The 25573-nt window shown below is 40.3% G+C and overlaps 1 protein-coding gene across 2 annotated transcripts in view; it reads left to right on the top strand.

Annotated features, from left to right (window-relative positions):
* The window catches only part of DLGAP1 (DLG associated protein 1), a 933957-nt gene that overhangs the window by 276634 nt on the left and 631750 nt on the right, over positions 1-25573 (top strand). The window contains exon 3 of one of the 2 annotated variants that reach the window (XR_007455301.1): positions 9532-9546. The gene's annotated coding sequence lies outside the window, so the exon portion shown is untranslated. Of the gene's footprint in view, positions 1-9531; positions 9547-16549; positions 16661-25573 lie in introns of those variants that run through there. The other variant, XM_049619697.1, reaches the window with a different exon arrangement.

Raw genomic sequence — 25573 nt, 5'->3', positions numbered from 1 at the left:
GCTTATTTCACTTAGCATAATGTCTTCCACGTTTATCCGTGTTATAGCACGTATCAGGATTTAACAAAGCTGAATAATGTTCCATTTTATGTATACTGTGTTTTGTTTATTCATACACCTGCCAGGGGACATTTGAGTTGTCTCCCCCTTTTGGCCATGGAGAATAAAGCTGCTGTGAACATGGGCGTACAGGTATATGTGTGAGCCCCTGCTTTCAAATCTTTTGGTTATATTCCAGAAGTGGACTCAATGGATCAGATGGTAATTTTATGCTTGGGTTTTGAGGAAGCACCATGTTGTTTTCTATAGCAGCTGTACCATTGTATTGGATTTTATTTATTGCATGTTTTGTGTTTTATTTCTAGCTTGATTGAGATAACATTGACATGTTGTAACCCTGTATAAATTTAAGATTTACAACATGTTGATTTGATGCTTCTGTATTGCCAAATGATAGCTCACACCGCCATCATCACATAATTGCCATTTCCTTTTTGTCGTGACGACATTTAAGATCTTCTCTTGTAGCAGTCTTTCAAGTATACAATACAGTGTTGTTAGCTATAATAATAATGCTGTACATTGGATCTTCAGGATATATTCATCTTATAACTGGAAATATATGCTCTTGGACCAACCTCTCCCCACCCCTCTCACCTCCAGCACCTGGTAATCTATCTCTCTATGTTTTTATAAGTTTGGCTTTTTTAGATTCCGCATGTAAGTGATATCAAACAGTATTTGTCTTTTTCTTTGACTTATCTCATTTGGCATAATGCCCTCAAGTTCCATCTATGTTGTCACAAATAGCAGAGTTTTCTTACTTCTTGTAGCCAAATAATAATCTGGGGGTATCTCTAATAGTAACCTCTGTGTATTCGCTATTGTGAATAGTGCTGCCGTAAACACAGGAGTGCAGATACCTCCTTGAGATCCTGTTTCATTTCCTTTGGATATATAGCCAGAGTAGGATTATTGGATCCTCTAGAAGTTCCATGATTAACCTTTTGAGGAACCTCTATACTGGTTTCCATAGTGGCTGTGCCAATGTACATTCCCGCCAATGGTGCACAAGAATTTCCTTTTTTCCACATTCTCACCAACACTTGTTAGCCCGTGTGTTTTTGATGATTGCCATTCTAACAGTTGTGAGAAGATACCGCATTGTGGTCTCGATTTGCATTTCCCTAATGGTTAGCGATTTGAGCATCTTTTAACATACCTGTTGGCCATTTGTAAGTCTTCCTTGGAAAAATGTCTATTCAGTTCCTCTCCCATTTCTAATTGTATTGTTTGCTTGTTTGTTTGTTTCTGCTATTGAGCCCCATCGACAACACACACTAGTTCCAATTCCTCCACATCACCACCAACACATTTTCTATTTTGTTTGTTTTATGATGGAAGACCTAATGGACGTGAAATTGTATCTCATTGTGGTTTGGCTTTGCATTGTCCTAATGATGAGTGATGCTGATCATCTTTTCATGTGCTTTTGGGCCATTTGTATATATTCTTTGGAGAAATGTGTATTCAAATCCTTTGCCTGTTTTTCAATCGGGTTGTTTGATTTTGTCGTTGTTGGTGTGTAGGCATTCTTTTTGTTCTGGAACGAATCTGTTATCGTGCACATGATTGGAAAATCTTTTTGCCCTAGTGGTTTGGAGTATACCTGTTTGCAGAGTTTCTATAGTGGTTACACTAGGTATTACAACAGACGTCTGTAACATAACACAGTCTACTAATACCAACGTTTTACTACTTTGAGTATGGAAATCTCACTTGTGTTTATGTCCTTTTACTTTCCACACTTTTAGGTATCATTTTCTTAAGTATCAGATTACTCTACTATTGTATTTTTTCAACCATCAAATTAATTTCTCAAACTCATAAGTAGGATTGTATATATCTGGCTTTCTGCTCTTTTCCTTGTTTCTTCTTTCCTTATGTGCTAAGATTCTTTTTTTTACAATTTCCTTTCTGTTTTTAAAGCTTCTTACTTTATTTTTTAATATTTATTTATTTTGAGAGGGAAAGCATGAGTTAGAGGGAGAAAGAGGGGGAGACAGAGAATCTCAAGCAGGTTTCACACTGTCAGCACAGAGCCTGATTCAAGGCTGGAACTTAGGGAGATCGTGACCTGAGCCAAAACCCAGAGTTGGAAGCTCAACCCACTGAGCCACCCAGGTGCCCCTTTTTAATTTCCTTTCTATTTGAAGCTAGACTTTAAGAATAGATTTGTTAGTGACAAATTCTTTGAATTTTTCTTTATACAAGAAATGTCTTAATTGAAAAAAAGTTTATAGTGTGTCTGATACAACTTTATGTATCTGTCTGTGTGTATAAAACAAAACAAAAATGGAATAAAAAATAAATGTCTCCATTTCCTCTGCATTCCTGAAGAATAGTTTTCCTGAATATAGAATTTGTAGTTGACATTTCTTTTCCTTCCTCATTTAAAAAAAATGCTTTGCCACTTCTTTCTATACTCCATGGTTTCAAATGAGAAAGATGCTGTCTTTCAAATTGGTGTTTAAGTGATTAGAAATGTTTGTTTCTCTCTGGTTGCCTTTCAGGTATTTTCTTTGGCTTTCATTTTCCGAAGTTTCATTATAATGTGGACTGGTGTATATTTCTATGGCTTTTTAAAATTTATTTTATTTATTTTCAACAAGAGAGTATGCACACAAGCAGGGGTGGGGCAGAGAGAGAGGGAGAGAGAGAATCCCAAGCAGGTTCCATGCTGTCAGGACAGAGCCTGACTCAGGGCTCGATCCCACAAACCACGAGATCGTGACCTGAGCCAAAATCAAGAGTTGGTTGCTTAACTGAGCCACCAGGCATCCCTAATTCTGTGGCTTTTGCCTGTTGGGAGTTTTCTCAGCTCCATAAGTCTATGCATGTGTCTGTTTTACCCACATGTGTGAAGTATTCAGCCACTATTTTTCTTACCTCTTTCTGAGACCCCAGTGATATGAAGGTTGGGCCTTTTGTTATTGTCCTACAGGCATCTGAAGTTTCTGTTCATTTTTAAAGTATCTGATTTTTTCCCTGTTGTTCAGATTGGGTGGATTCAAGGGATCTGTGTACTCTTCACTCTTCTTTTGAGTTTATCCACCAAATTTATTATTATTACTATTATTATTATAACTATAATTATTATTATTATTATTATTTCTATTCACATATTTTTTCAGTTCTATACTTTCCATTTGGTTCTTTTTATAACTTCCATATCTTTACTGAAAGTTTCTATTTTTTATATGTTCCAAAAGATTTTGTAGCTGATTGATGGAACAGTTACACGATGGCTGTTAAAAATCCTTGTCTGGGGGCGCCTGGGTGGCTCAGTCGGTTGAGCGTCCGACTTCGGCTCAGGTCGCGATCTCGCGAGCCCGCGTCGGGCTCTGGGCTGATGGCTCAGAGCCTGGAGCCTGCTTCCATTCTGTGTCTCCCCCTCTCTCTGCCCCTCCCCCGTTCATGCTCTGTCTCTCTCTGTCTCAAAAATAAATTAAAAAACGTTAAAAAAAATTACAAAAAAAAATCCTTGTCTGATATTCCAACCATCTGACTCATCTCAATGTTAACATCAGTTGATTGTCTTTATCATTTAGGTTGAGACTTGTCTTAATTTTTGGTATGGCAAGGGACCTTTTATTGTAGCCTGAACATTTTGTCTGTTTAAGTTAGGAGACCCAGGGTGCTTTTAATTTTATGTTTTTATTATTGTTGGAGGCAGTCACAGTTTTAGTTAAGAATGGCTACTTTTGTGGACCGTGATTCCAATGGCAATTTATTTTTCAGCGTCTTCGCATTGTTATTTTGGTCAGCTAGGTTTATCTAATGCTGCTGGACCTGTTCACTGGCCGCTGCTGGCACTGCCTGAGGGAGTTAAATGGGTTTTGATGGCCAGGTCTTTGGACCCCTCTCAGTCAGGAAGAGATCTGAGGTCTGCAGGGACAAAGAGGCTTTCTGGGCTGGGCCACTTACTGTCAAGTGTTAGAGTTTTAATGAAGGAAACTCGAATAACAATATCTGAAAAAGAAGGTATAAAAATGGGAAAGAGACGTAAAAAAAGATGAAAAAAAAAAGACAAAGAAAAAAAAGACGAAAAAAAAGACACAAGGTGCTGAAGACAAAACGAGTCTCTTTCCTAGCATTTTCAAGGGAGGGCCCTATCGAATTCCTATCCATGATGGAGGTAAAGGAAAGAAAAAGAAGGTCCCTATCTTCCTGTTCATTGACTTGCCTGGAATAGACAGTCTCACCTAATTATCGTGAAAGCTGGCATCATTGCACTCTACTCTAGCAGACATATTATTGTGGTGGCATTACCTTTGGAGAGTATGTGCATAATTTATTTCTACTGAAGTAACCAAAGAAGAAACCAAAGAAATTAGGCCACCACAAATGGCATTACTTGGGAACTGTAGAATTGATGGCAGACGTTCACGTAGGTTAGCTAAGTTGGCCACACGAAACGTGTCTCCCTCACTGGGTCTTCGGGAGGCACCGCGAGGAGTATGTACGAATAATGAAAGGTAGTTCACGTAATTGCTAACCCGTTAGATTTTTCTCCCAGCAGTCGCCACTCAGAATATTTTCTGAGTGTGAATTCTTGGGTGTTTACCTCTCCGAAGTTAAGAATGGTGGGTATATGCACATGCATCTTGAGCAGTTCAGTACTTAGGCCAGTATATGAGCAAAGTTGGTTATAAATGTATGACGATAAGTTCTATTTTGGACTCTCATGTCTTCCTGTCGCTGGATTGTAGTCACCATGTTTTAGTTGAGTTATCCCTCAGTGGCAGAGCCTTCAGGACACGTGGTAGCAGCCACATCTACTTGACATACTTATTAAGTGGGAGAGTCAGAATGAAGCATTTACTATCTTGGAAGACACCAAAGCATAGTCTATCAGCTTCAAGCGTAACTGCATTTCTTAAAACCCTGGTTATATTAGATAATGCTGTATTTTGACATTGCAAACTACTGTAATTAAAGAATAGGCTTAGTTTGGTACTCGAAACTGCACTGCTCTCCGTTTTCCATTATGAAACAGCTTTAGGGTGGCTGTTTCTATTCAGACTAATAGGAAATGCAGCCAGCCTTTGTGGACCAAGAGCTCAATTTTGTTACTTCATTATACTAATTATTGGCAAGAGGATGAGGTCGTATCTTGATTTACATTTTATTGTTGTTATTTCTCTGCCGCTGAACGAGTTGACACAAAATATGGTGGACATCGTTTTAAAAAAGACGTGAAATAGATCGATTTCAGAAAATTTAACTGGGGTTTGGGGATTTCAGATTACTCACCTAATTATAGTGTTAATTCTCAGCAGCTATGGAGAATGATTTTTAACTGTCATAGAGTGAAAGATAATTTTTTAAATGTTACGGAATTTACTTAAAGAAGTTTAAATTGAGGGGAAATGCTTTCCCCTCATCTACAATGACTACATCTCCAGCTTAAGCTGTTTGAGAGCATGGACGTTACTTAGCTTCTCCACCTTTCCATTTGTACCACACAACCCACGCCACCCCTGTTGGTGTGTAATGACAGAATTCTGATTATTTGTACAAGTTATTATACAGAATAATAAGCTTTCCCGTCCCTGAGACATTATAGCTTTGGATCATCCATATTTCAAGCCAGTGCTGTTTAAACAATCACCTTTATCAGCGATTAAATTCAAAATAACTTCAATTCATGTAACATTTTGTCACTTGAAGCTTCAGGACATTTCACCATCACAGTGCTGGGTCGTAAAGCTCCATGAGGGCAGGAATTTATATTTTTTGTTCTCAATTTTGTTTAATGTTTTATTTATTTTTGAGAAAGAGAGAGAGTGCAAGCGGGGGAAGGGCAGAGAGACGGGGAGACACAGAATCCAAAGCAGGCTCCAGGCTCCGAGCTGACAGCGCAGAGCCCGACCCGGGGCTTGAACTCACGAACCGTGAGATCATGACCTGAGCCAAGGTCGATGGCTAACCGACTGAGCCACCCAGGCGCCACCCCCCCTTTTTATTAATTAATTAATGTATTGATTGATTCATTCATTCATCCATCCATTTATTTGGAATTTATATTTTTTGTTTGCTGTCCTGTCCCTAGCAACCTAGAATAGTGTATGGGACATAGGAGCCACTCAATATCTGTTGAAAGTATGAACACAGTTTTTTAAGACCCTGTGAAAAAATAGCCAGTATAGGCTGCCTTTGTTGATGGCATGAAGACGTCAGATTTAGTGTCAGGAAATCTAGGTTATTGTCCTAGCTCTGCTACTAATTTGCTGTGCGATCTCAGGTGTTCTCCTGCAACTGTCTGTGCTTTTCGTATCTGTGAAATGAAACAATTAGATTTGATGAATGATAAAGTTCAGTCCATGTCGGAATGTGCACAATTCAGGGATTCGTGATTAGTAACATGCCTCTGGGAAGTGACTGGCTAGAAACAAAGTTGCGGTTGCGGTGGAAGCATTGTTGCCAACTGGCATATCTGGGCTTGGAACTAAGACTTTGGTCTCTGGCTACTAAATTTGGCTCTACCAGTCGAACTCATCACCAATTTGATGGTAATAATAATAATAATAATAATAATAATGCTTTTCTATACTTTGGCTTAGAAAACTCACTTTTATGAATGAGCAAAATGAAATCTGACACAGAAGAGTGAAACATAACTTAATGATAGAACTAGATTTAAATCCTGGCTGTAAAATTTTCTGAGATTTGGGCCAAGTAATTTAATCTCTTCGTGTCTCACTTTTGGCATCTGTAAAAGGGGATAATGATCATATCTAAATGAAGCAAGGTATTTCAAGTTCCCAGGACATGGTCAGCTTTGGAAGCCTTACATACTGGCTGATACAAAGGAATTAGACAGATGAGTGAGAATGAATTCGTGAAAAATAAACACTGAGAGGCGAAATCCTGGGAGAGGGCATGGCCCAGGCCGACTTGTGGGTCTGTGCCGTGGCACCCCCTACTGACCAGCCCTCATAATTCGGTCCATCTCTTCTCTCTACATCTCATTCTCCCCTGTAAAAAGGGTGATGATACTATCACCTACCCCATAGGGCTATTGTGAATCTTAAATGAGACAATCCACGTAGTGAGCTTAGTTAGAGCGATGATGGCACATAGTAAGCCCTCAAGAAATGTGGCCACTCTTACTGTGTTTCATCAAGTCCATCAAGGGGACCTGGGGGTGGAATTAAAAAAGAAATGTGGAAGGCTCTCAGCCCAACGAGTGAAGAGAAAGCAATGTGAATTCACTAAAGCCAAATAGAGTAAGATCGTCTACTGTAATTTTTTAAAAGAAAACTGCTTAGAAACAAACATAGTAAAGCTTTGAGATTGGAGGGAAGAAATTCTATCCAGATGCAAGATGTTGAAAGCCCCCACTTAAGGCATTGACAATAAATACTGCAGTCTCCAATTTATTCTCAAGTGATGATCCTTTTAACCAAAAAAGATACGCTCAATGGAAAAGGTCTTTTAGTCTCCTTCTACACGGATTGGGAGGTAATTCTAAATAGTGCTCCCAAAGGTGTGAATAGACTGTCAATCTTTTTGTACCAGGGCAACAGCCGTGATATCCCAATGAGTCACTACCTAACTTCTGTTCACCAGGGACCCCCAACTCATCTTGTCTGTAGGGAAGTGAGTTGGGGTAGGGAGGCAATGCCTTAAAAATTCTGCAAAGAGAGTCCTTTAGCTAAGCTCCTGAAGCTGCAAAGCCACCACAGACAGGGGATGGAATTGGAAGAACAGAGAGGTCAGATTCATAAAGAAAATTAAAGGAAGGCTGTCTCTTCCTACTACACGTTTTAAAGTACATTTCTTTTTGGTGAGGTTTAAAGTTTATTTATTTATTTATTTATTTATTTTGAGAGAGACAGACAGACAGACAGACAGTGCAAGTGGGGAGGGGAAGAGGAAGGGAGAGAGAGAGAATCCCAAGCAGGTTCCGAGCTGCCAGTGCAGAGCCTGATATGGGGCTCGAACCCACAAACTGTGAGATCATGACTTTAGCGGAAACCACAAGTCGACACTTCACCAGCTGAGCCACCCAGGCGCCCCTCTTTTTGGTGAGCTAAAAAGAGACATGAAATGAGCCTGTATATTTCATGATACCGAGGTCTTTTCCAATTGACTGGAAAAATCTTGGTACATATGAGCATAAGTTACCTCATTTAAAAAAATCATGTGTGGTTGTTGAACACAGCCCTTTCTTTTAAGAGCATTGAGTTGAAGGGCTCTCTTGGCAGAGAGTAATAGAAAGTTTTCTCCTTTAGAAGCATTGTTTCTTTCGCATTAAGGTCCTTTAGACTTAACTAAGTGCTCCTTTAAAATCTAAATATCCCTCAAACATGTCAGGTGGCTCTATTACTCACACTTTAAAGTAAATTACTTTTTTCACTGACTTTTCTCTCTTCACCAACTGAGGATTTGACCTTGAAGGCAGTGGAGTTTCAAATGGAAGATTAAAATTAAATTAAATTAGAAATTGAATTAAATCAAAGACCAAGGGACTTCTGAGGTGGATTGGCTCAAATTAGGAACTTTGGTCAGATGTCCAAGAAATCGTTTGGGAGGGAAGGGAAAGACATTAGGAGATTTGATGAGAACAGAGACGAGATTAATTTGGTTTATAATCATACTAGGGTTTTCAGAAGCAGATTTTCCATTGCCAAAAATCCTACATACGCTACTTAAATTGTAAATTGATAATGCTTGAAGCACTTGCTAAAGTCTGTGCTAGTTCATTACAATAGGGTGAACGTTGATGGCTATGGAATCAGCATGGCCCAGAGCAAACTGAAAATGCAGAGCCCTGTTCAGAAAGCAGGACAAGAGTTGTTAAATGTACTCAAGTATAAAACTGGTTCCTTTTATCTGCCATCTCTCTCTCTCAACTGATCATAGTGTTTGTTTGTTTGTTTTAATTTATTTAACTTTGTTTTAATTTATTTAACGTAGCTCCGGATAAAGAAAAAAAATCAAAGTTTAAATTACCAGGGTGCATTTTACCATCCATCTTTACGGTGCATAATACAAACATGGGACTGCTTAACTTACACGCGGTCACCAGAATTTGTACGTCACGGATCATGCATATGTATGTTGGTCTTACCAGAACGGTGGAAACACTATACAGATCTACTCTACCATTTTTATTCACTTCGTGATACATGTACCATTTACCAACACTCACTCCCTTTGGCTCACTGATGAGTAAGGAAGGACTGTAGCAAAAAGAACTGTGGCTTTCCCTTTCTTTCTCTTTTTGTCTCTTTGTTTTCAACATAAGCAGCCTACTAATTCAAGGGAGAAAATGCTAAAATAATAAAATAAAATAAAATAGAATAAAATAGAATAAAATAGAATAAAATAAAATAAAATATAAAATAAAATAAAATAAAATATAAAATAAAATATAAAATAAAATAAAATGTAAAATAAAATGAAGGATACCACAGGATTTCTTGTTTGGGGGAGGAAAACTTTTCCCTCTGTCCGTTCTAGTTTCTTCGGCTGGTCTAATAATTAAATCAACAGAAGACAGATGAGCCGGAGAAAGACAAATTCAATTGCATGCATACAGGAGCCTGCAAAAATATGAGACTCAAAGAAGTGGCCAAACCAGCCAGCTTTTGTACCTTTTAGACAAAGAAACAATGAAGAATTGACAGAAAGAAGTTTAGGCTTCAGGTAGGAAATTAGTAAAGAAACAACAGGGTTTGTTGTTACAGCCTTCTCGTCCCTGGATTCCCTGTCTCTGCTGATAAGGATGCCTCTTTACCTCATGGTGTCATTCACATGGGACGTTTATTTCCTGCTTTCCGGGGACGGAGGAGGGTCAGAGTGTCCTTCTTGTACTGGCATTATCCCAAGTAACTTTAATTCAAAATAAGCAATATGCCAAAGTGGCATATTTGAGGGTGACCTGCCCTGAACCCCATCACTTGTTATCCATGTTTCTTGGAACATCATTGCCTTCATGTGAAGTTCAAAGCAAATTCTGCTTCCAGTGGAAAGCAAAACTTCTTGGGACTGTCACCTTCCCCACGTAGTCATAGACAGAGCACACTTAACCTCACTCATACAGAACCTTGCTGAATGTCCAGGAATTATGGGCCCAAGAGAATTCACCATCATGCACATTATGTGCAAATGAGGCAGCGAGGGATGGCTGGGGGCATGAATGTTGTGCACCCCTCCTTACCCACACGTTCCACTTGTACCTCGCCCGCAAAAACACTGGTTCACATTTTTAAAGAATTAAGTGTGGGGCTATTCTGAACATGGGCTCCTGGGCGGTTGCCCAAGTTGCACACTCATGCATCCAGCCCTGCCTTGAAGTTTTCTACACACAGAGGATGAATCAATTAGCAATGTGATCTGCAAAAGAAGGGGAAAGTAACTAGTCCTCTTACTTTTTATGTGATCGAACACTGTCTCAGACCTAGGGTGGGTCGGAATAAGTGCAGACCTTGTTCCCAAATCGATTCTTACGTCATCTTCTGCAGGAGTGAGGGGCCCAGGAGGCAGATAGATAGTTTAACTTTGTCTTCAAACAAGCGCACTGTTTTATGGACTATAAGCTTTCAGTAAAATGTTTAAGATAAGATGTGAGACCTCACGGACACGGTGCTACTGATTAACGGTAACTGAGTGAAGAAAAGAAGAAAAAAAAAACTGAAGAGAAGCTGCGTGGAAAGACAGCTATACTGAGAGGGGCCTGGGGTCTGGTCCTGGCCTTGCTGTACCAGCCAGCTGTGGCCTCAGGCATGCCACATCACCTCCCTAGTCCTCATTAGCCTCATCTATAAAAGAGCGTTCCAACTGGGAGGGTTTCTAAGTTAAAATTTGTTCAATGGAAGACGTGGAACGTTTACGAATTAAGAAACCCATTTCAAAGATACACTTTCATACTTGAGAGAATTCATTCCAGAATTCCCAGTGGTCCCCAGATGTACCTTCAGGCAAATGTGCTTCCTCAGACTAGGACCCACAGTTGGAGTAATCACCTTTCCTACACATTTGCATTTTCTTGATTCTGAAAGACTGTTAATCACTGCCAAAAATCCAGGGAGGTTTGAGAGATATTGAGGGACTTACAGATCCACGGAGTATTTCGGTCCTCTTTTCATTTTTCCCTTAGATCTTCTCAGCTCATGCCCGAATCAAAATTTACCTCACCACCTGAAAGTTCTACTTCATGACTTATTGAGTACTATTGTTAATATTTTATCAGAAGATTATTTTTTGCAGTATTTTTAAAAGGGCTGCCAAAATATAAAATAGGATTTTTTTTATTATGTCTTGTGGAAAATTGATTTTTTTTTTCACAGAAAACAATAGACTCCATCTTCTAGTCAATAGAGAATGAAATATTTGGAAGTAAAGGTGGGAGACAGAAGGGAATTACAATACGTTGAGTTTGAATTCTCAGATACTGTGCTGTGCATATATGATTTTGTCTGACCCCCTTCATAATCACTATGGTAAGTAACAATAAGAATATCAGCAGCCACATATGCTAGGCTAGAAAGTTTTCTGGAAGGTTTTTTTTTTTTTAATTTTTTTTTAACGTTTATTTATTTTTGAGACAGAGAGAGACAGAGCATGAACAGGGGAGGAGCAGAGAGAGAGGGAGACACAGAATCCGAAACAGGCTCCAGGCTCTGAGCTGTCAGCACAGAGCCTGATGCGGGCTCAAACTCACGGACCGTGAGATCATGACCTGAGCCGAAGTCGGTCGCTTAACCAACCAAGCCACCCAGGCGCCCTTCTGGAAGGTTTTAATGCAAGCTCCAGCCACATTTCTCTCCCGTATTCCAGTATTGCATATCCAGCTACCTACATGGCAAGCCCACTGGGCACTGACCTCTCAAAATCAGTATGGCCAAAGGAAGCTCATCCTCTTTCCCCCCAATCTTCTGTAGCCACAGCCTTTTGCCTCTCAAGTAATGGTGAGTGTACTCTTCCGGTCACTTCGGCTAGAAACCTTGGGGCCATCCTTGTCTCCCTCTTGGCTTACCCCCTCTGTGTGATACGTCAGGAGATCCTCTTGCTCACCCAGCATGACTGACCACTGACCACTCCTCACCCCTCACCAGCTCTACCTGAGTTTGAGCCAACATGGCGTCTCTCTACAAGCTTTCCTTCTGCCTCTATCTCGACCCCCGCTGTGGTCTATTCCCAACCGGCAGCCAGGATGAGCCTGCTGAAACATACGTGGTGTCAATTCTAAGCACGAACTCCCACAGCAGCCCCCATTTCATGTACAGAGTGAGAGCCAAAAAGCCTTGAGCTGCCCTTGATCCATCCCTCCATCCGCCTGTCCACAGCACTTCCCACTTAACTCCACATTCCTCTACTGCTCTCCACCTTGTCCTTTCACTCCATCCCCACTGACCTCCTAACAATTTCAAGAACAACTGAGCATACCCCCACCTTCTGGCCTTAGCCTTGGTGGTTCCTTGCGCCTGGAACACCTTTCTCTTGCACATGACTCACTCCCTCACATCATTCAAGTGTTTGGTCACATCTCACTTTCTTCGTGAGGTGCCCTCACCTCCCAATAGCCCCCAACCCTTGTGCTCCTGATCCTCCTTAATTTAGTCTATTTTTCTTACATCAGCATCATGATTCACTTCTAAAATACTCTATTCCTTCACCATGGTGATTATTGGGTTTTTTTTTTTTCTATCCACTCACTTTCCCTAAAATGAAAAGGTCATTATTCCAAGCACCTCCCATAGTGCTTGGCGTATGGTAAATGCTCAATAAATCTTTGGGAAATGAATGAGTTATGAGTACATGAGTGAATGCACAAATGCTCTCATTTATTCCTTGTACTAACCTGACTAAGGTAGGTTTCCTTGCCTCCGTTTTCAATGAGGAAATGGAAACTCAAAAAGGCTAGGTATCTTTCACAACTCAGAAGTCTTCTACAAGGCAAAGCTGAGATTAAGAGAGAGCTCTCTCCTCTGGACCTTTCCCCTTTATCACACTGTAAAACGTGTACTTTATGAAAATATCAGCATTCCATAAAATGCCATACATTTATAGCCTCCATCCCCCTTTCTCCACACTCCCAGCCAATATTTTTTTAAATGAACCTCTTAAAATGATGTAACGAAATAACTGGCTTATACAGTAACTTACATAACATGAATGATAAGAGGTGTATTAGTCAGGACTCTAGCGGCAGAGTCAAGGAATGTAACCAACTTGACCTAGTAGAAGTCAAAAATATTAAAACTAAACAATTTTAACTATTTAAAATAGAATGGGTCATAAGGCTCTATGAGCTCGTGGAAGCCACAGGAAAAAACAAAGACCGGTGAGTAGGAAGCAGGGGAGTTGGGAGAGTTCTCACTCCCTCTTCCACGAGTGTCTTTTTCACTCACCTTTTCCACCGGTTACCAGTATTGGCTCCCTCTGCCCATAAGGGACGTGGTAACCACGCTGCAACCATAACTCTTTCACCTAAATAAGACTGTAATATCCTAGTCCCAGATGAGAAGCCCAGTCTGGGTGAGCAGTGGCCATGGATCAGGACTCAAGGACAAACAGCTGACAGAGGACACCTTTCAAAGTTGGGGAATGCAGAGAAACGGATTGAGTAGACAGTCTAAAGATAGATGACTATGGGACGCCTGGGTGGCTCAGTTGGTTAAGTGTCTGACTCTTGACTTTGGCTCAGGTCAATGAGGAAATTGACCTCATGGTCAATGAGGAACCATCTCATGGTTCATGAGGTCGAGCCCCACATCAGGTGGAGCCTGCTCTATCTCCCTCTCTCTCTCTGTCCCTCCCCCACAAGTTCTCTCACTCTCTCTCTCAAGAAATAAAATTTTTAGTTTATTTATTCTGAGAGAGAGAGACAGAGGGAGAGGTAGAGAGAGAACCCCAAGCAGGCTCCATGCTGCCAGCATGGGGCCCGAGGTAAGGCTCGATTCCACAAACCGTGAGATCATAACTTGTGCTGAAATGAAGAGATGCTCAAGTGACTGAGCCACCCAGTCATCCCAAATAAACGTCAAAAGTAGATGACTGTAGGAGTGCCTGGATGGCTCAGTCTACTGAGCGTCCATCTTGGACTCAGGTCATGATCTCAGGTTCGTGTGTTTGAGCCCCTCATCAGGCTTACTGCTGTCAGCATAGAGCCCACTTGGATTTTCTGTCTCCTTCTCTCTCTGCCCCTCCTCTGCTCATGGTCTCTCTCTCTGTCTCTCTCTCTGTCTCTCTCTCTCTCTCTCAAAAATAAATAGGCATTAAAAAAAAAAAGTAGATGACTGTAGAACTCAGTGGCACAATGGAAAGCACACTACTGGATCAAACAGCTTAAGTTCAAATTCCCATTTTGGTTTTTTGTTGATTTGTTTCTTTGTTTGACTTTACTTTTGCTCATTCTTAGATGTAGGGACTCAATATTGGTTACTTGGTGATAGGAAAGAACAAGAAGAAGAATAAAAGAAGAACCCTTGGAGTAAAGGAAAACAAGAAATGAAAAAGAAAAACAAAAGTACCAGCAAATCCAGAATTCTGAATTCTAACTTCACCACTGTTACCAAGGAGTAAATGCCTTGGGCAAGTCATTCCCTGGCCTCAGTTTTCTTGTCTGTATAATAAGGAGATTAGGCAAGAAAGAATCAGTAGGTTTCCAAAACATGCATGATCACGAGAATGAACTGGGCTCCAGCTCAAAATGCAAATGCCCTGAATCTACTCATGAATAGTCTGATTTAATAGATCTTGCATGACCTTCTGTAATTTGTATTTTTCTGCAGCTTTCCAGCTGATTGTGATGTTCAGCCATTCTTGGGAACCACTAGACTAGATGGCATTTGAGACACATCCCAATGTTTGCAATATGTGTTGACATTAATATGATCTAGAAAAGATTCCAGTTGCAATAAAACTGATTTCTTATTGTATATCTGGGTATGTTTTTAAGAAATTGCATAATCTTTCCCTTTCGTTTCTGTAGAAAATTAAGAATATCTAGTACAAAACAGATGCGCAGTAAATAACACAAATGAATAAACGGTCAGTTCTTTGTTTTAATATTAACTTTTTTTTATCTCTTTGAGTAATCTACTTGTCATACAGGTAGGGAAAAATTTCAGAGTTCATTTGGTTTACTGGAATATTAAAAATACTTAGGATAATCCTATATAAACCACAACTCATACCTGAAAGCTACTGATAATAGAATATCATTTTTGTCTTTTATAACATGGATAAATGAAATGCATATATAAATATAATGTTCCCAACATGTATTATGTGCTATGAAAATACACGATACTGTTGTGCTATTGTAGTTCTTGCATTTTTACACCCACAGCATCTTATTCTTAACCTCTCAACTTTGCCACTTTCAAAATAGTGCTCAGATAAGTTCTGCAGGGAATTGTGTTAGCCCTGATCTTTTTGAATGCCAAGTGTTCTTTTTGGAAACAAGTAGTGTTACGGGTTTCTAAAGGGGTTGAACCTCAAGGCAGGGATTCTGGAATGTCATTCTGCCTTTGTGCCTATTAGCTGAATGAAATTGGGCAAAATACGTCACCTTTTCTGGCCTCCAATTCCTCTTCTGTGAAATGAATTCCATATTCATTCAGGCACTGTAATTCCTATAAGTAATTAGAAAGTAAAAAAAAAAAAAATACACCAGTGTTCTTTAATTCTGAATGTCACTGTATCTCTGCTTCATACTTAGATTTGTTATTTTTCTTGTTCCCTACGGAGACTCTTTTAATATGCTACCTAGGGCCACGAATTATATTCCTTAAACAGAATTCCGTTGATATCTACACTTCGCAACACCAGATCATTTTTGTGTGTGACACCAGTCCATTTCTAGGTGAACTTTCAAAGAAGAAAAATCACAGCTCGGGCTAAAGCATGTGATAGGATTGGAAAAGTTACCTCTCCCATAACTGTGGGCCTAGTTACAATTCCGTTTTGTCACTTGCTTCAGAAAGCGTCAATAACGAGGGGTAACAGTTTGGTTTGAGCATCGGCGGCAAGCCTGTAGTCATGCACCTGGGAAGATGATGCTGTGATTTGTGTCTTCCTGCGAGGTCAGAAGACCCACCCTGTGAAGAATGATACTTTTTAGCCCTTTATTTACAGCTGCTTAGTTGCAGTGATGATAAAACAAATAATGCACAGGAAATGCATAGCCTTGTATGTATCATGTATCTTACAAAATCAAAAGATTAATGCATGCATTTTATTGCTTCTTACAGAAGATAAAAATGTTAATGGAAAAGTAGATTGCAGACTCTCAAACCTATTTATTGTGGCGATGTTTACTTATTTGTTTATTTTTGTGGTGGATGTTCTGGAAAGCACAAAAATACAAAGCATAACATCATGCAAAAACATGGTCATGTAAATTTTCTAGGGAACTCTCGTCTCACATGATGGAACTTAATGCTTGTCAGAGTACTTCTTAAGAGATCTTCGGTATCTTTGTTTCAGGCTAGCTATTGCATCTAATTGTTGTGTTTCGCTATGTTTCTAGAGCAGCTGAGCATTACCTACCACGAATAACATCAAGTTAAAAAAAAAAACTGCAAAGTTTGGATCTTTTCCTGCCTTAGAAGCAAGAAAAATGGAAAACTGATCATCAAAGGTAAAAAGCGTGTCCTTTCTCCTTATATAACATAAGCCTACAGCTTCTTTTCCAGCTGTCTTACATAAACAATTCCCTTTATTTTGATAATATGGGATTTTTGAATTTAAATATTTCTGGCCTGTAACTCCAGACGTATTAAGAGGCTGCTGAGTTTGGTCTGTGATTTTTAAGTCCCTTGTTGATTGTACAGAATCTGGACAAGATGCGTTTCATATGTTTAATCTTCATTCCAGCTGTTAATCTAGAAAGGCAGATGAGGCAAATGTCATTTTCCCGACCGTGGACCAATATACTGTACTTTAGGCCAAGCAGGGAATGGTGAAGGTAGATGGCACAGTATCAGCTTTTAATTTGTCTTAGGGTGTTGTACAGGTTGGGACTTATCAGTACAAGGTGTTCAACGTGATCTACGTGCTCTAAGAAACACACTGGAAGCATTTGAGGCAAGGCTATGATCTCCACTCTCTTTCTGTCATTACGGAGTCTTGAGAAGGGAAAAAAGAAAGGTCTTAATGATTTTACAAATCTGAAATACCACATGCATGGCATCAGATCAGAAGGGGGTTAATATTGCTGAAAGTATTAATAAGCTGTCATCTCTTGGGGGTTGCCTGCTTGAGACAACGATTTGGGTGTGGTGATTAAATGGGGAGCTCATCCCAAAGATGGGAGTTAGAGATCAGGAATCGTCAATTGGGGAAGAAGCAAAGGCCAGGATAAGGAGGGAGCAGAGAAGTCCTCCCTGTGGACTGCAGGAGCGTGCTTCCCTGGGAACTATGGGCGTGCATGAGACCTCCCAGAATTTCTGCCTGGAGCAGGAGGTTTATTCACTGCCTTCCCCCATTGGTTGTGGATTGCTCCCAGAGGTATTGATTTTTTTCCCTTCAATGTGGGGCTGTGCTGGCACTACGTGGGGCTGGAAGACACTCAGTGGCCACTTGAGGTAGGCATTATAAAGGTGAGGAGAACCCAGGTTGGCGTAAAACCATCTGTCTGTGCAGCCAGGGCTGAAATCAGAGATGGACCAAAGGCCATGACGGGGGGAACCAGAGGCATCTATTATGCTTCCTTTGACTTTATTTTAAACCATAAAGTAAATCAGTTTCCTTCTAAATGACTACATCCAGGAAGAGAATATTGTGTGTTGTAAAGACATTGAAAAGTTATATCCAAGTGTCATGGAACTAGAGTGAACTCTGTTTCGGAACTAACTTCCTCATCGATAAATTGTCTGTGTTCAGAGGGAGAGGTATATCTTGGTCCACAGGTACATCGGAGACCTTACATAACAAGATTTGAAGTATGACCCAAATGTTGTAATAGTTCAAGATAACAGCATTTCATTATCTCCGCACTTAATATTCACTGTAGATAGTGTTATGTACAAGAAGGTGTCTGGATACACAAAAATACAATTAATGTCTTCCCTGTTTGGAAACAACCTAGTTAGCAGTGTCATCATTTGTGCAGAAAGTGTGACTTAAATTATGGATGTCTGAGCATAATGTTACAAAGATAGTCAGCTGGTAGGAGCGCCTGGGTGGCTCAGTCGGTTGAGCGTCCGACTTCGGCTCAGGTCATGATCTCGCGGTCCGTGAGTTCGAGCCCCGCATCGGGCTCTGTGCTGATGGCTCAGAGCCTGGAGCCTGCTTTGGATTCTGTGTCTCCCTCTTGCTCTGACCCTCCCCCGCTCATGTTGTCTCTCTCTCTCTCTCTCTCTGTCAAAAATAAATAAACAAAAAACAATTTTACAAAGATAGTCAGCTGGTGATACAGATTTAACACACTAAAGTGAATCCGAATTCTTGGCAGATTTAAGTAAAGTCAGGTGAAGGCTCTGGTTGTGTTGTGACCTAGTAGATCCTATGTTCAGAGGAGGAGTGTAGTTGGTGAAATCTCTAAGGAGTTACACAAATAAACAGCAACAAACATGTAAATTGATGTGCATTAGCATGCAGATTCCTAATGAAGGAAATGAAATGGGAAAAGAGGGGAAGGAACAGCAGAGAGATTTAGGGCAGGGGAACCAAGGAAGTAGTGGCAGATATCAAGGCAGAAATACGAAAGGATAGACAGACTCAGTCTATGGGATGAAGAGAACCCTGTGGCATTGGCGAGAGATCTCTTAGAAAGACCCATATCCTGAGCCCAAGAAGGCAAGCTGAGTGAATGGGTACCAGGTAACTTTTGAGGCTGACAAATGCGTGAATCATCAAAGATTAAGTTGCTTGGTCTTCTCATCTGAACAATGCAGTCACCTCTCCATGGTCTCATTGGGCTCTAAAATCTTCCTAAATAAAAACTCCGATCATGTTTGTGCTTTGCTCAGAAAATACTACCTGGTTTACCGATCCATCATTGTCCAAACTTCCTACCGAACATGTAAAACCTGCCATTCGGAGTTTTCACACTGGCTTCTCATTCCTTGGCTTCCCTTACCAGTGGTCTAGACCATTGTCTAATATTGCAAATTCTGTAATTTATCAAGTCTTACGAGTGAGTGTAATGTATTTGGGCTCTCAAAGATAGATTGGTCTGGGATAAGGCCCAAGAGTTTGCATTTCTAACAGGTTCCCAGGTGATGCTGCTGGTCCAGAGGGCTCACTTTGTGCACCGTTCTGTAAAACAAACAACCCGGGCTGGCACTGCAATTCAATTACACTGCAATTCAACGCATTGCAATTCAATACATCGTAGTTTGAGTCAAAGACTGATTGCAGTAAAAGGGCTCACTTGCCAACATCGCCAATGTGGGAAGGGGTACTAGTTTAAGAACAGACTGAGTCTTCTAGTCAAATATCATCTTAATGTCATACAGTTCCCAAGAGTAAGCTTTGCGATATATTGTCAATTTCCCTTCTATGTTATAGACTTTGTAGACCTGTAAATATTTGATGGATGGGAGGATGGGTGGGTAGATGGATGGGTGAGTGGATGGGTCGGTGGGTGGATGGATGGATGGGTGGATGAGTGGGTAGATACATGGATGGATGGATGAAAAGGACAGATGGGTAGGCTTGGCAGCCAAGAGTTAGTTTCAGCAAGAAACTTAATCCCTTGCAAAGAAATTGCTCTGGCATATGCCATTAGGGAAAGACTAATTTCCCTCACATGGAAACCTTCTTATTGTGTAAGACCATACTCAGTATATAAGATATTTAAGTCGGTGGAATAACTCTATATATTCAGAACCCAAGTGTTTGGCATCAGTCGTATTGTGCCCTTAATAAGCAGAGTCTTCCACAAAAGACTTTTTTGGCTATCGGACTGAGTAAAACAGGGGGCAAATGTCATTTATATCAGGGAAGATTGTACATTTTACTTTGTAAAAGAATCACTGGGCACGTGAAACCAGGAAATCACATCTTTTTAATACATTTCTTTGCAAATGTCTCTTCCTTGAGTTTAAATTTTGCAGCTGCAGCATAATTTGAGTGTTGATTCACATGTAGGACAATTGTGCTTTCTGGGTTTTGCTTTCGTGCATTCAAATGTGTTCATGTATTCATGTTGCACATTTTCTCTCTGCGTCTTTTATCTGCATACATCATCCCATGATTGGCTTGGTAAATTTATCCTACTTTTCTTGCTAAAATAACTGTTCCTGCTGGCTGTTTTCTGCCTACTCTTTAATTTATTCCAGAAATTGGGCTCGGTGCCTACTTTTAGAGCGCAGTGTGAAATGTATTCTGTATGTTTTTAAATCAAGTTCCCATATATTTTTTTTCTTCTTATGTGTCCTATACTGATGTCAGCTTTGAAACGCACCCTTGAAAAAGCCTACTAGGATTACGTATTCGCATAAATAAGAACAATAGATGATGACATGAATCTTGAAAATATATGTTTGAAGGTTTATTTCGTAATTTAAGAGTAGAAAATTCAAAATTTAGGGCATGGCATGCCTAATGTTAAGCTTAAAGGCAAAGTCATAGTTTCAACTTTGCTATTACTTTGCCGTATGTCCTTGGCTGAGTCCTTGGACCTCAATTGTACTTCCATTATAAAAAGAAAGATTTAGGATCACCGGCCCTGGGATTCATCCCAGTGTTTGATCTTGCGATGTCAGGATGCAGATCGTATGAAACGCTGCTTAAAATCAGGCACAAAAGTACAAACGAGTCAGTCAGTCAACTAATGGCACATATTTGAGAGTGAAGTTGAAGGAGCAGGGTTTTGGATACAGAAAGACCTGACTTCAAAACCTAATAACTCTCGCCTTTGTTACCAAGATGAGCTCTGCGTACCTTTGCATTTTCATCTGTGAAATGGAGGCAGTTAGTAGTACCTGCAAAGTTGCTCTCGAGATTAGACATAATCAAAAAAAAATATCTAGCACTTGTATGCTGAACACGCATCCATCTAAAGATCTGTGCAGGTCTCTAAGCTGGCCAGAGCCCAAACAATGGTTTCAGAGGTTAGTGAAAGATTACATTCTTCTTCTCCAATGTAACTCTGCCAGGCTAAGAAATTTTTATTTGTGACTCTGAAAAATGAACACAGTTTAGAAAATGTATCCATAGTTTAGTCAACTGAGACTGGCAATACTAATGGGAAAATTCAACAAATTTTTTGTGTGTGTCTAGACGGGGTACCTGGCTCTATACATTGCCAATGATTACACACAGTGAGCAAGCCCCTTGTTATCAAGAGCAACCCCTTCAGGGTCAAAGCATGAACTTTGTACAAGCTGGATTCTGACTCTTGTCTTGTTATCTGGCCACACTTTGGGCAGAAATTAAAATAAAGATCCTTCAAGGATACAGGTGTGCTGTTTCAAAGAGGCACAGGCACCCCCATGTTTATAGCAGCACTATCAACAATAGGCAAAGTATGGAAAGAGCCCAAATGTCCGTCGATGGATGAATGGATAAAGAAGAAGTGGTATGTATGTACAATGGACTATTACTCGGCAATCAAAAAGAATGAAATCTTGCCATTTGCAACAACGTGGATGGAATAGACTGTTTTATGCTAAGTGAAATTAGTCAGAGAAAGACACATATCCTATGACTTGACTCATGTGGAATTAAAGGTACAAAACAGATGAATATAAGGGAAGGGAAACAAAATGAGGATAAAATTAGGGAGGGGGACAAAACATAACAGACTCTTAAATATAGAGAACAAACTGAGGGTTGCTGGAGGGGTTGTGGGTGGAGGAATGAGCTAAGTGGGCAAGGGTCATTAAGGGGGTCACTTGTTGGGATGAGCACTGGGTGTTATATGTAGGGAATGACTCACCAGATTCTACTCCTGAAATCAGTATTACACTATATGCTAACTAACTGGGATGCAAATTAAAAAAATTAATTAAAAAAAAAAAGGAGATTGGCTGCCAAATTGCCCAGCCACAATACTTGTATGTTTTTAATATCATGCAGAATTAAAATTCAAGAACTATGAAAAAACAGTAAAGATCCTTCAAGACCCAGGTTTAGCCTGAATAAATGTTCGTCCACTCTTGATTTATATCTGACTCCAGCAAGTTAAAAGGTATTCCCTTTTTGTATTTTTCTTTCTTATCCTGTATAGAAGAATTTTGATAGCCTATTTGTCTGATGCAGCCTTTTACCCAGAGGCGAAAGAAAGCAAATTTTGGTCAATAGATGATTAATTTACTATAGGATTCATGCAAATAATAAATATTTTTTGGTTCTTTTTAAAGTGTTTTTGAGGTTGAATTGTCATTTGGATATTGATGAACCTTAGTGCTTTCTCAGGAGTAATTCAGATCTGCCTACTCAATAGGAGTAGATCAACAAAGTTTTGGTAGAATATTTCATCAATCTTAGCAGAAGACCTAAACCTATTGTGTTTTTTTTCCTCTATTTCAATATTCTGTAATGTCCATGCAAGCTAAAACATTTTGAGATAAATCTTACTTTTTACTTTTGTATTCTTGTCATGTCGGAAATAATTGAGGAGCTATGAACTCCTGGTGCTGTTTGAGTATTTTTGATTATTTCAGACATCTGTAAGATAACAAAAATCTAATTGTGGAATGTTGTGTTTATTTGCCATGTCTTAGAGACCTATCACAGTCAAGATGAAAGTCATCATACTGATGAGGCTGTTTCAAGCCCTGGGAGAGAGGGAGAGAGGGAGAGGGGGAGGGGGGAGAGGGGGAGAGGGGGAGAGGGACAAAAGGAGGGAGGGAGGGAGGGGAAGAGGGGGAGAGAGAGAAAGACACACACAGTGGGTAGCAGTGGTTGTGATGGTGGTGATACTCTGCTCCTTACACAGTAGCATCATTATGTATGGCTATAGCTAGTTAATTAATATATTTTATGTATTTAATATTAATATGTAAATTATGGTATTGTTAATAATTACTATAATTTATTTCTCTACAGACCGATTATTACTGAAGGCACTTTTAATGAAAGGATCTATTAAGTACTCTATGAAAGAAACCTAAATATACTTTGCTGTATGATAGAATGACTTCTTTATAAGTAGAGTGGAACGGAGTTTACCACAATTCACGTATTTTAGTATGTGTTGACACTGTAAGAAAACCCAAAGGCAATATTTACTATGCCATAAAATGATACAGCTTGACAAGAATTACTTGAAAAGAAAAAGAAAAAAAGAGGGAAGGCATGTTGGCTGAGCTTACTTGATTCTTGTTCTGTTAACATCATACGCTACAAATTTTCACCTTCAGTATCTGATTTATTTAATAGCTAAGTTTAGGGAAAAGATAATACCATTTGAAACAACACTGAGATACTTTTATCCTCCTATACAATCTGGGAATTGTAACTCAAATTAGGTACAGATCTGAGAAAATAATCATGATGGTGATACACACTGCCTATCTCTCTAGCAATTCGAATATCTGAGGGCACCCTTGGTATTTCTTTGTGATTAGAAACGTAATAGCGAACATATATTCAATACTTGGGTATGTGCCAGTGGAGGGGAGGCAGAATTTTATCTCCTCCCTCTGAGGGTCTTCCACTGGGTCTGAGAATTAAATCGACACAAAATGGACTAACAAGAGAAAAGCACTCAAATTTACTTAATGTCAGTTTAATGTGACCTGGAGCCTTCATAAGGAAATGAAGAGCCAAAGAAGGGGCAGGACCTCAATGCCTTCACAGTAGGCTGAACAAAGAGAGGCAATTGTGGAAACACAACTAGACCACACAGGGAGGTAAGAGGAAGGGAAGAGGTACTTTAACAAGGTCTGTTGGCACAGAATTCTTTCTGCCCCCACTCCCTGCTTTGGTGATGAGAATGTTTCTGCTGGTACAGGAAGGACATCTTTCACTTGGGAGTTGGATCTTGTACGTTTAGGAAGCAGAGAGGAGGCCAGAATGCAGAATGCTCTTCTTGTACCTGGTTTTCCAAGTGCCTTTGGCTCAAAGTGATCCTTATGCCGAGGTGGCATGTTTAAGAGCAGCATATCCTGGTCCCTTCCCCAGGCATTGTCTTAAGCACCTTACCTGAGTCACCTCACTTAATCCTTACTACAACCCTCTGAGAAAATTGCACACAACCACAGGAAGGAATCGACAGATCCAGCACCATAGTAACTGATTTCAGGCTGTTTTTCTCAATGATAGACAAAGCTCATGGAAGATTCACTGGAGAGGGTGTGGTGTTCCCACATCCTGTCTATCATGTAGAGGATAGGAACACCACACGAAGTCCCATTTCGTGGTCACATACAGGCTTCTTCATTTAACAGTTGCAGAATACCAGGTCTTCTCATCTGCATGTATCACATTTAAAAATCATGTACTAGGCCATCAAGCAAGTCTAAAATGTACTCTCCATTTCACAGATGAAGAAACTGAGATCTAGAGAAACTAAACCACCCAGCAGAGAACACAGAGCCAGTCTGCAGCCGTGCAGGGCACAGACCCAGCCTGCCATCCGAGCCACTCAAGGTGTAGCATTCTCTGTCCATGTTGGTTGTCATGTAGGTGAAAGGCAAGGAGCTGGTCTTCAGGAGATAATTTAGTGTATCAGGAGAAGAGAGGTAGAGAGTAAACCCAATTCATTATGCAATGTTTTGAAGTAAGGATGTTGTCAATTTGAGATTAACCAATTAGAGCTTTATGCCACCCGTGAAGCTAGACTCACAAGAAAACAATCCAAACCGTACGTTAAAAGTGGACTCAAACAGTTGCATAATGTTCAAATAGCAAAAGCGAAGCACAAATGACACAATTTGAGCTACTATCTGAAATTAATTTTTTCGTGGCTCGGATCAGGTTTAGGGCCCATGTGTTAAATGCGAGGACATGCACTGGTGTCCTCATGGTCCCATCAAACCTACTGCAAACTCATTTCATTACCCCGCCCCCTTCTCTGCAGGGTACACATTTCAAAACCTTCGGTGGATGCACGAACCACACATGGTACCGAATCCTGCATACACTGGTTTTTTTTCCTAAACATACACACCTCTGATAGAGTTTCATTTATAAATTAGGCACAGTAAGAGATGAACAACAATAGCTACTAATAAAATAGAGCAACCACAACATCGGTTATGTGAATGTGTCTCTCTCTGTCAAAATACCTTACTGTACTGTACTCACCCCTCTTCTCATGATGCTGGGAGAGGATGCAATGCCTACGTGATGAGATGAAGTGAGGTGACTGACCGTAGGCGTTGGGGCAGAGCATTAGGCTACTATTGACCTTCTGACAGGAGGGCGGAAGGAGGATCATCTGCTTCTAGACCACAGTTGACCATGGGTAACTGAAACCAGGGAAAGCGAAACTGTGGATAAAGGGGACTCCTATATTTCCCAAACTGAACTCATACGCCCCCTCCCAGCTGCTCCTCCCTCCCCTGCTGTTCTCCATCCCCATCTATGTCGCCACTACCCACACGCCCGCCCGACTGCTTAACTTAGAAACCCGGGAGTCATCTATGAAATCTCTTTG

The sequence above is a fragment of the Panthera uncia genome, assembly GCF_023721935.1.
Source record: "Panthera uncia isolate 11264 chromosome D3 unlocalized genomic scaffold, Puncia_PCG_1.0 HiC_scaffold_8, whole genome shotgun sequence".
Taxonomy (NCBI): Eukaryota; Metazoa; Chordata; class Mammalia; order Carnivora; family Felidae; genus Panthera; species Panthera uncia.
This window is presented reverse-complemented; position numbering and strand designations above follow the sequence as displayed.